General features: G+C 44.6%; 2 protein-coding genes across 9 annotated transcripts in view; one reads left to right on the forward strand and one right to left on the reverse strand.

Annotated features, from left to right (window-relative positions):
• LOC107394837 (cytochrome c oxidase subunit 6B1) overlaps positions 1-10000 on the reverse strand; it is an 86385-nt gene that overhangs the window by 36820 nt on the left and 39565 nt on the right. The gene's annotated exons all lie outside the window — the stretch shown is intronic.
• Positions 1-10000, forward strand: part of elmo1 (engulfment and cell motility 1 (ced-12 homolog, C. elegans)) — a 122144-nt gene that overhangs the window by 27771 nt on the left and 84373 nt on the right. For 4 of the 5 annotated variants that reach the window (XM_015973989.3, XM_054745321.2, XM_054745320.2 and 1 more), the window contains exon 1: positions 9933-10000. This exon is cut by the window's right edge and continues 705 nt beyond it. The exons of the other annotated variant lie outside the window; for it this stretch is intronic. The gene's annotated coding sequence lies outside the window, so the exon portion shown is untranslated. Of the gene's footprint in view, positions 1-9932 lie in introns of those variants that run through there. 5 annotated transcript variants of the gene reach the window in all.

The following is a 10000-nucleotide window of genomic DNA, read 5'->3' on the forward strand; positions in this document are numbered from 1 at the left end:
ACATTAGAGTTGCACTATACCAAGAAAATGTGTGATTCTGCTTTTATTCTTGAAGTTTGCAATCAGAAAAGCTGAAAAAAAGCCCCGAATATTTTCCTTAAAGAGTAAGTCACCCCCTATACCAGAGTCTCACTCCAACCACATTTCCTGTTCTAAAAATGCACCTGGTGGGTTGGGAGGGGCGGGTCTGTGGCACTGGGTGACACAGACCCGCCCCTCCCATGCTGGGAGACTCTACATTGGAAAACCAAGCTACTAACAAACACACAGACACACCCGCCAGCTTGGATGGAGAGATGACATCACTTCCTAGTCCCTGATAGTGACGTTAGCTCCTTTTCCTCAGAGCAGTCATTTGAGGTGGCGGATTTCTCTCCACCTCCTTCACCAGAGGACAGATGGAAGGGAGGATGGTGTTTTGTAGGTGGAGACGTTGCTCGAGGCAATCGTTGTTGAGTCGTAAACACTAGCTTGCTATTCCAACTCCCACTTGCTATGGGGGAGAGAACGAGCCAGAGACTCAGCTGCTTTTATACACCACAACGGCAGTGCAGCTGACATCATAAGGTACCAGCAACATCACAGGGAACCTCTCAGTCAATAGCAATGGCTGATTCAAATTCAATGTCCTGAAGAGGGCGCTACACTGGCGGGTTTAAGCTGAATATTTTTAAATAAGATGCACTAAAATGCCTAAATAACTACCGTAGTTTCCAGACTGTAAGTCGCACTTTTTTTCATAGTCTGGCTGGTCCTGCGACTTAAGCTTGGTTTATGCTTGACGCATTCACTTTCCGCGCAGTGATGCGGCTCGCGGATGTAACGCGCTTCACAACTCGCAGCTTTTATGGTTCATGCGGCTCGTCTCTGCGGTGAGCCAATATTCTCCCAAACTGTAGGGGGCAGCATGGAGCTCTACGGCATGCACCCAACACTACACCATAGTAGAAGTAGAAATTACTGTTTACAACATGGCATTCCAGCATTTTTAAATGGTAAATGGCCTGTATTTGATATAGCGCCTTCTAGAGTCCTGGAACCCCCCAAGGCGCTTTACAACACAATCAGTCATTCACCCATTCACACACACATTCACACACTGGTGGTGATGAGCTACAATGTAACCACAGCTGCCCTGGGGCGCACTGACAGAGGCGAGGCTGCCGAGCACTGGCGCCACCGGTCCCTCCGACCACCACCAGCAGGCAATGTGGGTTAAGTGTCTTGCCCAAGGACACAACGACAGCGACAGACTGAGCGGGTCTCGAACCTGCGACCTTCCGATTGCGAGACGAGCACTTAACTCCTGTGCCACCGTCGCCCCACACAGCGTTCTCGTCTTTTCCGACAGTGCGAGCTGTTTCTCTCCAAGAATTATTAACAACATGTTGATCACGGTGATCTCTGAGAGCTGAATCATACAAATGTCTGTATTTACGAACCTCTGCCATACTAGTTCTTGCCGGTCCGCCATGTTTTTCCGCGTCCGTCCGTCCGCGTGGTTAGAAATTTTCCGAGGTGCGCGTTGCGGAAATTCTGGGCCGTGCGGAGGCGCGGTGGAGGGGCGTGGTTGTTAAAATGACGCAACTTTTCCGCGCGGAGCCGTGCGGACCTCGCAGACGCGTCAAGCATAAACCAACCTTTATACTCCGGAGCGACTTGTATACCAAATTATGTAGGCTATACCGTGCTGCTGCGGACCGACTCCGACCCAGGAATGAGCTCCCCTGTCCTGCTGGGAGGGTTTGAAACACCGCCGTCCTCTGCTGGAGACCGTGGCGCACTGGTGCGCCCTGGTTGTTTATTCTGTTATTGTTACCGGTACTTGTCTTGCAATGTGAAATGCTTGGTCTCAGATTTTGTAAGAAAAATAATCAAATTTCCCCCCAAAATACGACTTACGTATGTTTTTTTCTTCTTCATTATGCATTTTATGGCTGGTGCGACTTATATTCCGGAAAATACGGTACACGTCTACAGAACTATTAGCTATTTGTTTATACAGTTTATCAGCAAATGGTCTCCCTTAGCCATGTCTGCAGTGGGACACAGCTATCGGTAGCCACCAGCAGTACTTTTCCACTAGTTAGCATGGCTCGACACAACTTTAGTCCACGCAGTCGGCCTGGTCTTCCACTCAGAAACAGATCTAGGGGGTGGGCTGGTCATGGCTATCACTGTCGAGCTGTCTCTAGCTATTTCATTATAAATGATAAATGACCCGTACTTGTATAGCGCCACTCAGAGTAAGGACTCCAAAGTGCTTTACACTACAGTGTATCATTCATCCATTCACACACATTCACACACTGATGGTGATGAGCTACGATGTAGCCACAGCTGCCCTGGGGCGCACTGACAGAGGCGAGGCTGCCGAGCACAGGCGCCACCGGTCCCTCCGACCACCACCAGCAGGCAACGTGGGTTAAGTGTCTTGCCCAAGGACTCAACAGCAGCATTCCCTCTCCGGAGCCGGGATCGAACCTGCAACCTTCCGATTACTGGACAACCCGCTCAACCTGTTGAGCTACTGCATCCACCAGGGGGCAGTAGACTGGGTTTGGTAGGTTTCTGATGAAGGTACTAATCCTGATGCTTTAAGACCAGAAGTGCTTTGATGTGATTCAGATTTGACATAACATTCATAATTATTTCCAGCCAGTTAAACTATTACTAGTTTTCAAAGACCTTAATCTGTTTTTATCATTTTTAACTAACAGAAACTTTATATTCTTTTGTTTAATCAACATCAAATATTCCTTCACTTATCCAACTAGCTTCAGCTCATTAGCGCTCTGACTTGATGGCACGCGCTAACGTTGACATTAACGAGTCGCGCTGAAATATGGACGCCACCTTTCCTTTTCCCCACTGACCTGTTTGCTTAATTCAGACTTCAGTTAGCTCTTGTGTTGCAGACGAGGAAACAAGGAAAGGAGAATGTTTGAGTGACTGAACTAAGTGTTGCCATGAGCTTCATAGGTAATTAACTCCCTTTGAAATGGCAAGCCAGACACAACAAAGGTACCAAAGGTCATAAAACGATGCTAAGTAGGAGCTGAGCAGGACGGCTGTGGCGCTGAGCAGCTGATCGCTGGTTGGGCCGACACACAAACTCCGTTTTTCATCATGGCTCTTATATGGGCGTTGGACTAGTGAGGAGTCGGCAGCACATTAGCCTGGGCCAACGCATTCTAGTCTTTATTACAGGATAATAAGAGGATACCCGTGCAGTTCGTGGGCAGAGGGACCCAACTAAAACCGTCTTCTTGACGTTTCATGATGCAGAAATATCCACCAGGAGTGTTTGGTCCAGTTAAGCAGAAGCTGTAGCTGTGCAGCGTGTGCCTGTTACCTTTTTCCTGCAGTTTTCACTTCACAAGTGTGGCTGTCAGCATCATATGAAAGGTGGCATTTGGATGATGTTTAGCTCCGCTTTTCTTTCCTTTTGGACGCAGAAGACACAGAAACACAATTCTGCTGCCAGTGCCGACGATTTCTGGGAAAGTAATGAGGTTGTTTCTTGTGAAGCTGCTTTGAATTTATATTCCTGTAAAATGCTTTTTCTGTTTGGTAGGTTTGCAGTGAATGGACGATTGCTGGTGGTGCTAACGAGTTGCCTTTATTCAGCAAAAATAACTCTGTGGATAATTTTATCAAAGCTTCATTCTAGAAATCTTAGGTCAGGGCTGTATTTAAATTCCTAATCATGGAAGTTTGTGTTTTCACGTGTAAATAACTTGTGTTTATTCATTTGTGTGAATGCAGTTAAGGTGCCATTCACTCAGGGTAGCTGTTAGCGGAATATGTTCATGTTTTTTTGTCGTTTCAGACCTGCACTTGCATGAAAAAATTGTTTTAGATGCACTGAATTAATTTACAAGCTAAAACTTTTTCTGAAATGAAGATCTCGTAAGCTAACCAACAACCCTTCATCCTCCTAGCATGCAAATGTTATTTGCTTTGCACCATGGCTGTGTCTAATTTCAGGGTCAACATCCTTATAAGGACGCAGCCTTTATAGGTAAGGTCCATCCTTGACCACTTAGGCTGGAAGTAAGCAGCTGTGAGTTTGAGTGTGCTAGCCTTCGTGTTTACTCCTGCCTCTTCCTCAGCGTGTGTCCTGTCACCTAGCAACCATAACATCAGTAAACAGAAGTTAAAACTAAACTTGGCTTCAACACACAAAGAGCGATGGCACCCGTCATACGAACTTGCTGAGGAGGAATTTTCTGATTAATTTTGACAAAAATATTCAGGAAAAATAAATAAATAAAAACGAAAAAATAACGACACAACTGCTTTAGGCATTTGATCTTTGGACCACCTGATATGAATAGATTTGCGTTTAAAACGACCCTATCTCTCCGTTAAAGAACAAAAATCTCCCGCTTGGCCTGCTAAGAATCCTGCGATCACCCATCCAAATTCACAAAAATCAGGACGTATTTGAAGACACATCTTGAGTGTCCTTTGTTTACAGATCTCCTTGTCGCTTCAAGGGTCGTGTTCTTTGATTTCTCCAGTGCATTTAACACAATCCAGCCTGATGTACTTTGCCAGAAACTCCAGAAGACACAGTTGGGGGCCTCAACTATCGCCTGGATTAAAGACTACCCGACAAACAGACCACAGTTTGTGAGGCTGAAGAACTGCACATCAAACCAGGCGATCAGTAACATTGGAGCACCACAGGGTACTGTACTCTCACCATTCCTTTTCACCCTGTACACCTCAGACTTCCAGTACAAGTCAGAGACCTGTCATCTACAGAAATACTCAGATGACTCTGCAGTTGTCGGGTGTATCAGAGATGGACAGGAAGCTGAGTACAGAGAGCTGGTGGAGCGCTTTGTGGCATGGTGTGGAAACAATCATCTGACCTTGAACGTGAACAAAACAAAGGAGATGATTTTAGACTTCAGAAGAAACAGGGTGGAGTCAAACACTGTTTCCATCATGGGAGAAGAAGTGGAGGTGGTTCAGGAATACAAACACCTTGGAGTTCACCTGGACATCAGACTGGACTGGAGAAAGAACAGCGAAGCCGTTTACAAGAAGGGACACAGCAGACTGCACTTCTTGAGGATGCTTAGGTCCTTCAATGTCTGTAGCAAGATGCTGCAGATCTTCTACAAGTCTGTTGTTGAGAGTGTAATCTCTTCAGCCATCGTCTGTTGGGGTAGCAGCATCAGAAGCAGGGACCTGAAAAGGATCAACAGACTAATAAAAAAGGCTGGTTCTGTTCTGGGGACGACTGTGGAACCGCTGGAGGAGATGATGCAAAGAAGGATTCTCCAGAGAATCAAGAAAATGATGGACAACCCTGAGCATTCTCTTCACAAGACTGTCCGACAACGGAAGAGTGTCTTCAGTCAGAGGCTTCTTCAGTTTGGCTGCAACACTGACCGCTACTGGAGATCCTTCCTGCCAACAGCCATTGTAATATACAACAACTCTTTGATGACTTGATTATTATTATTATTCTGAGCTACTACAGCAATCAGTTTCCCTCTGGGATTAATCAAGTAGTTTTGAATTGAATTGAAGGTGATGTAGGCCACCTTAATGTGGACTTGGAAGGATGCATCCCCGGAATTGGGACGCAGCCCTTGTTTGCTGTTTTTCTTGTATTATTGAGGGTGGCATTACAGTGCCACATGCAGGCCTGGCATGGTTACTGCAGCGTTTTGTGATTGTTTTCTGCATTTTTAAGTGGATCAAGGCATTTTTAGAAACCGTACCATGTTTCCAAGGATGTTTGTGGAAAAAAAAGGCATTTTTTTTAAAGTTCTTGAAACAAATGAGCCACGGCTCCTTTTAGCTTGAGGTTTTGGAGGCTCCCACGTCAACAGTTTGTGGGGTTTTAAAAACAAAAAGGTGGCCTGACATTAAATCCTTCTTGGAGGAGAATCACTCAAGTGCCGGTTACAAGTAAAGCGTATTCAGCCTCTTTTTAAGTGGAATAGATTTAGATGTGGTTTTAAATAATGGATGATCCCCTGAGGTTCAGAGGAATTCTCTTTGCCCAACAACTTCTGCTACGGGCCGGCTGTGGGAAAACGTCGAATCATTTCAGGTTTGGGAGGAAAAAAAATCAAACGCAGTAAAATAACCTTAAGATAAGGTATGGAGATTATGAAACGCCAACCCATAATCATCTGACTGACATTTGTTTTTGATCCTGCATTTGCATTATGTGTTTTAGTTTTTCTGATGACACTTCTCATCCTGACCAATTTAGGGATGAGTGTAACCATCAGTGTGCATTCCTGAAATACCAAGCAGGCAGTCATAATGCAGTCGGAGCCACAGCTCGCTGATAATAGCCTCTCTCAACCAGTACAAACAAAAATAACCTACAATTATTCTGATTATTAGTCAGGTTGTATTTGCTGAAAATAACAGCAGCAAATTATTGTTTATTGTAACTTTGTTCTGAATTTAAGTTTCACGCTCAAAATGATTCTAACAAGGACATTAAAAAAGGTTTTTGCATTTGCACAAATGTAACTTTAGAGCTGCAGGCCATGCGTCTGAGCATTTACTGGTTTGAAGCTGCGCAGAATCAAATGTCTTACTTGTAAATAAAACTTCTAACTCTTAAATTTTGTTCCTGCAAACCAGAAGATTTCTGCTCATTGTTCTGTTTTGTTTATTTTTAACATCATGTTAATACTTCTCAAAATAAAAGTACAAGGGTGTTGCCTTGCAGCATAGAGGTTGCAGGTTCAAAGCTGGGCTGCAGCTTTTCTGGTACCTTAATGCTAACAGGTGCTAGTAATGCTAACAGGCTTGCCTTGCAGCATAGAGGTTGCAGGTTCAAAGCTGGGCTGCAGCTTTTCTGGTACCTTAATGCTAACAGGTGCTAGTAATGCTAACAGGCTTGCCTTGCAGCATAGAGGTTGCAGGTTCAAAGCTGGGCTGCAGCTTTTCTGGTACCTTAATGCTAACAGGTGCTAGTAATGCTAACAGGCTTGCCTTGCAGCATAGAGGTTGCAGGTTCAAAGCTGGGCTGCAGCTTTTCTGGCACCTTAATGCTAACAGGTGCTAGTAATGCTAACATGCTTGCCTTGCAGCATAGAGGTTGCAGGTTCAAAGCTGGGCTGCAGCTTTTCTGGTACCTTAATGCTAACATGTGCTAGTAATGCTAACAGGCTTGCCTTGCAGCATAGGGGTTGCAGGTTCAAAGCTGGGCTGCAGGTTTTCTGGTACCTTAATGCTAACATGTGCTAGTAATGCTAACAGGCTTGCCTTGCAACATAGAGGTTGCAGGTTCAAAGCTGGGCTGCAGCTTTTCTGGTACCTTAATGCTACATGTGCTAGTAATGCTAACAGGCTTGCCTTGCAGCATAGAGGTTGCAGCTTCAAAGCTGGGCTGCAGCTTTTCTGGTACCTTAATGCTAACATGTGCTAATAATGCTAACATGCTTGCCTTGCAGCATAAAGTTTGCAGGTTCAAAGCTGGGCTGCAGCTTTTCTGGTACCTTAATGCTAACATGTGCTAGTAATGCTAACAGGCTTGCCTTGCAGCATAGGGGTTGCAGGTTCAAAGCTGGGCTGCAGCTTTTCTGGTACCTTAATGCTAACATGTGCTAGCAATGCTAACAGGCTTGCCTTGCAGCATATACCATACCATACCATTTTATTTATAAAGCGCATTCAACATGGCATTACAACCAGACAAGGCGCTGTACATTAAAAGATTACAGTTAATTAACACGTTCAGAATGACATTTAAAGCATAGTTTATAAGAAAAAATGAAAACAAGAAAATACTCGAACTAACAGTCGTAAAACACTAAAAACACAAAGGAATGTGAAACAACAGATAAAAACATATGAAAGAACCACAGTAATACAGATGTTAATTATTGTGCATTCTATTGTAGAAAGAATGCAGATGTCGAAAGTGGTCCATGATTATGTATTATATGCAAGGTTGAAGTAGTGAGTTTTCATGCGAGATTTAAAAATGCTAATTGTTGGTGCTTGCCTCACTAGTAGTGGTAATGCATTCCACAGCTTGGGAGCACAGACAGAGAAAGCCCTTTCTCCACGGCTTTTCAGACGTGCGTTTGGAAGAGCTAGGAGGAGCTTATCCTCAGACCTGAGAGCACGAGGCGGATTGTAGTAATGGACGAGTTGACACAGATATGGAGGAGCTTGACTGTTCAGGGATTTATAAGTGAGCAGCATGATTTTGAAATTGATCCTGAGATGAACGGGCAACCAGTGGAGAGATTTTAGAATTGGTGTAATGTGCTGTCTTCTGTCAACTCCAGTCAGGAACCTAGCTGCTGAATTCTGGACTAGCTGAAGTCTAGATTGAGCTGCTTTACTGATGCCGTATAAGCAGGAGTTGGAGTAATCCAGCCGTGAAGTGATGAAAGTGTGGACTACTGATTTGAGAAGACGGACACTCAGGATGTGCTTAAGTTTAGAGATACGCCTGAGGTGGTAAAAACATGATTTAACTGTGTTATTGACCTGAGCATCCATCTTCAGAGCCTGGTCTATTTTAACTCCAAGGTTGGAAATTACAGTGGAGACATTAGGTGAGAGATAGTTGAGGTCAGGTTGATGAGTAGCCGGGATGCTGTGAGGATTAAAAACGATTACTTATATACATATACATATAGGTTGCAGGTTCAAAGCTGGGCTGCAGCCTTTCTGGTACCTTAATGCACTAGTAATGCTAACAGGCTTGCCTTGCAGCATAGAGGTTGCAGGTTCAAAGCTGGGCTGCAGCCTTCCTGGTACCTTAATGCTAACATGTGCTAGTAATGCTAACAGGCTTGCCTTGCAGCATAGAGGTTGCAGGTTCAAAGCTGGGCTGCTGCTTTCTGGTACCTTAATGCTAACAGGTGCTAGTAATGCTAACATGCTTGCCTTGCAGCATAAAGGTTGCAGGTTCAAAGCTGGGCTGCAGCTTTTCTGGTACCTTAATGCTAACAGGTGCTAGTAATGCTAACAGGCTTGCCTTGCAGCATAGGGGTTGCAGGTTCAAAGCTGGGCTGCAGCTTTTCTGGTACCTTAATGCTAACATGTGCTAGTAATGCTAACATGCTTGCCTTGCAGCATAGAGGTTGCAGGTTCAAGCTGGGCTGCAGCTTTTCTGGCACCTTAATGCTACATGTGCTAGTAATGCTAACAGGCTTGCCTTGCAGCATAGAGGTTGCAGGTTCAAAGCTGAGCTGCAGCTTTTCTGGCACCTTAATGCTACATGTGCTAGTAATGCTAACAGGCTTGCCTTGCAGCATAGGGGTTGCAGGTTCAAAGCTGGGCTGCAGCTTTTCTGGTACCTTAATGCTAACAGGTGCTAGTAATGCTAACAGGCTTGCCTTGCAGCATAGAGTTTGCAGGTTCAAAGCTGGGCTGCAGCTTTTCTGGTACCTTAATGCTAACAGGTGCTAGTAATGCTAACAGGCTTATGCCTTGCAGCATAGAGGTTGCAGGTTCAAAGCTGGGCTGCAGCTTTTCTGGTACCTTGATGCTAACATGTGCTAGTAATGCTAACAGGCTTGCCTTGCAGCATAGGGGTTGCAGGTTCAAAGCTGGACTTCAGCAGCCTTACCGGTAACCCATTTAGCTAATGTATGCCGACGTGCTTGTAATGCTAACAGGTTATTAACCTAATCTCAGAAACTCACCGTACACCAGACGTTAGCAGTGCGTAGCTTTAGCTCAGACTTGATGCTTAATAATACAGATCTTGAAACTAACTCATCTCTGCAGTGAAGAATTTGAGTGTCGAAAGATTTTAGTTCCATTCTGTGCTGGAATCACAACATTTGTTTTCACCTCAGCAGTCTGATGGAGTGCCGAGCTGCACTGAAATATATTTTATAGATGTAGTTGAAGCAGTTTGAGTTTGATTATAAATTATGTCACGGAGCTGCATAAAGCCTCTGTTTTCTTGTTAATCCCACGGTGTTTAAATATTTAACGTATCTTTTCCCGAATTACAAACCACAGGACAGCTCACATCGTCCCATCG

The sequence above is a fragment of the Nothobranchius furzeri genome, chromosome 19 (genome assembly GCF_043380555.1).
Source record: "Nothobranchius furzeri strain GRZ-AD chromosome 19, NfurGRZ-RIMD1, whole genome shotgun sequence".
NCBI classification, from domain to species: domain Eukaryota; kingdom Metazoa; phylum Chordata; class Actinopteri; order Cyprinodontiformes; family Nothobranchiidae; genus Nothobranchius; species Nothobranchius furzeri.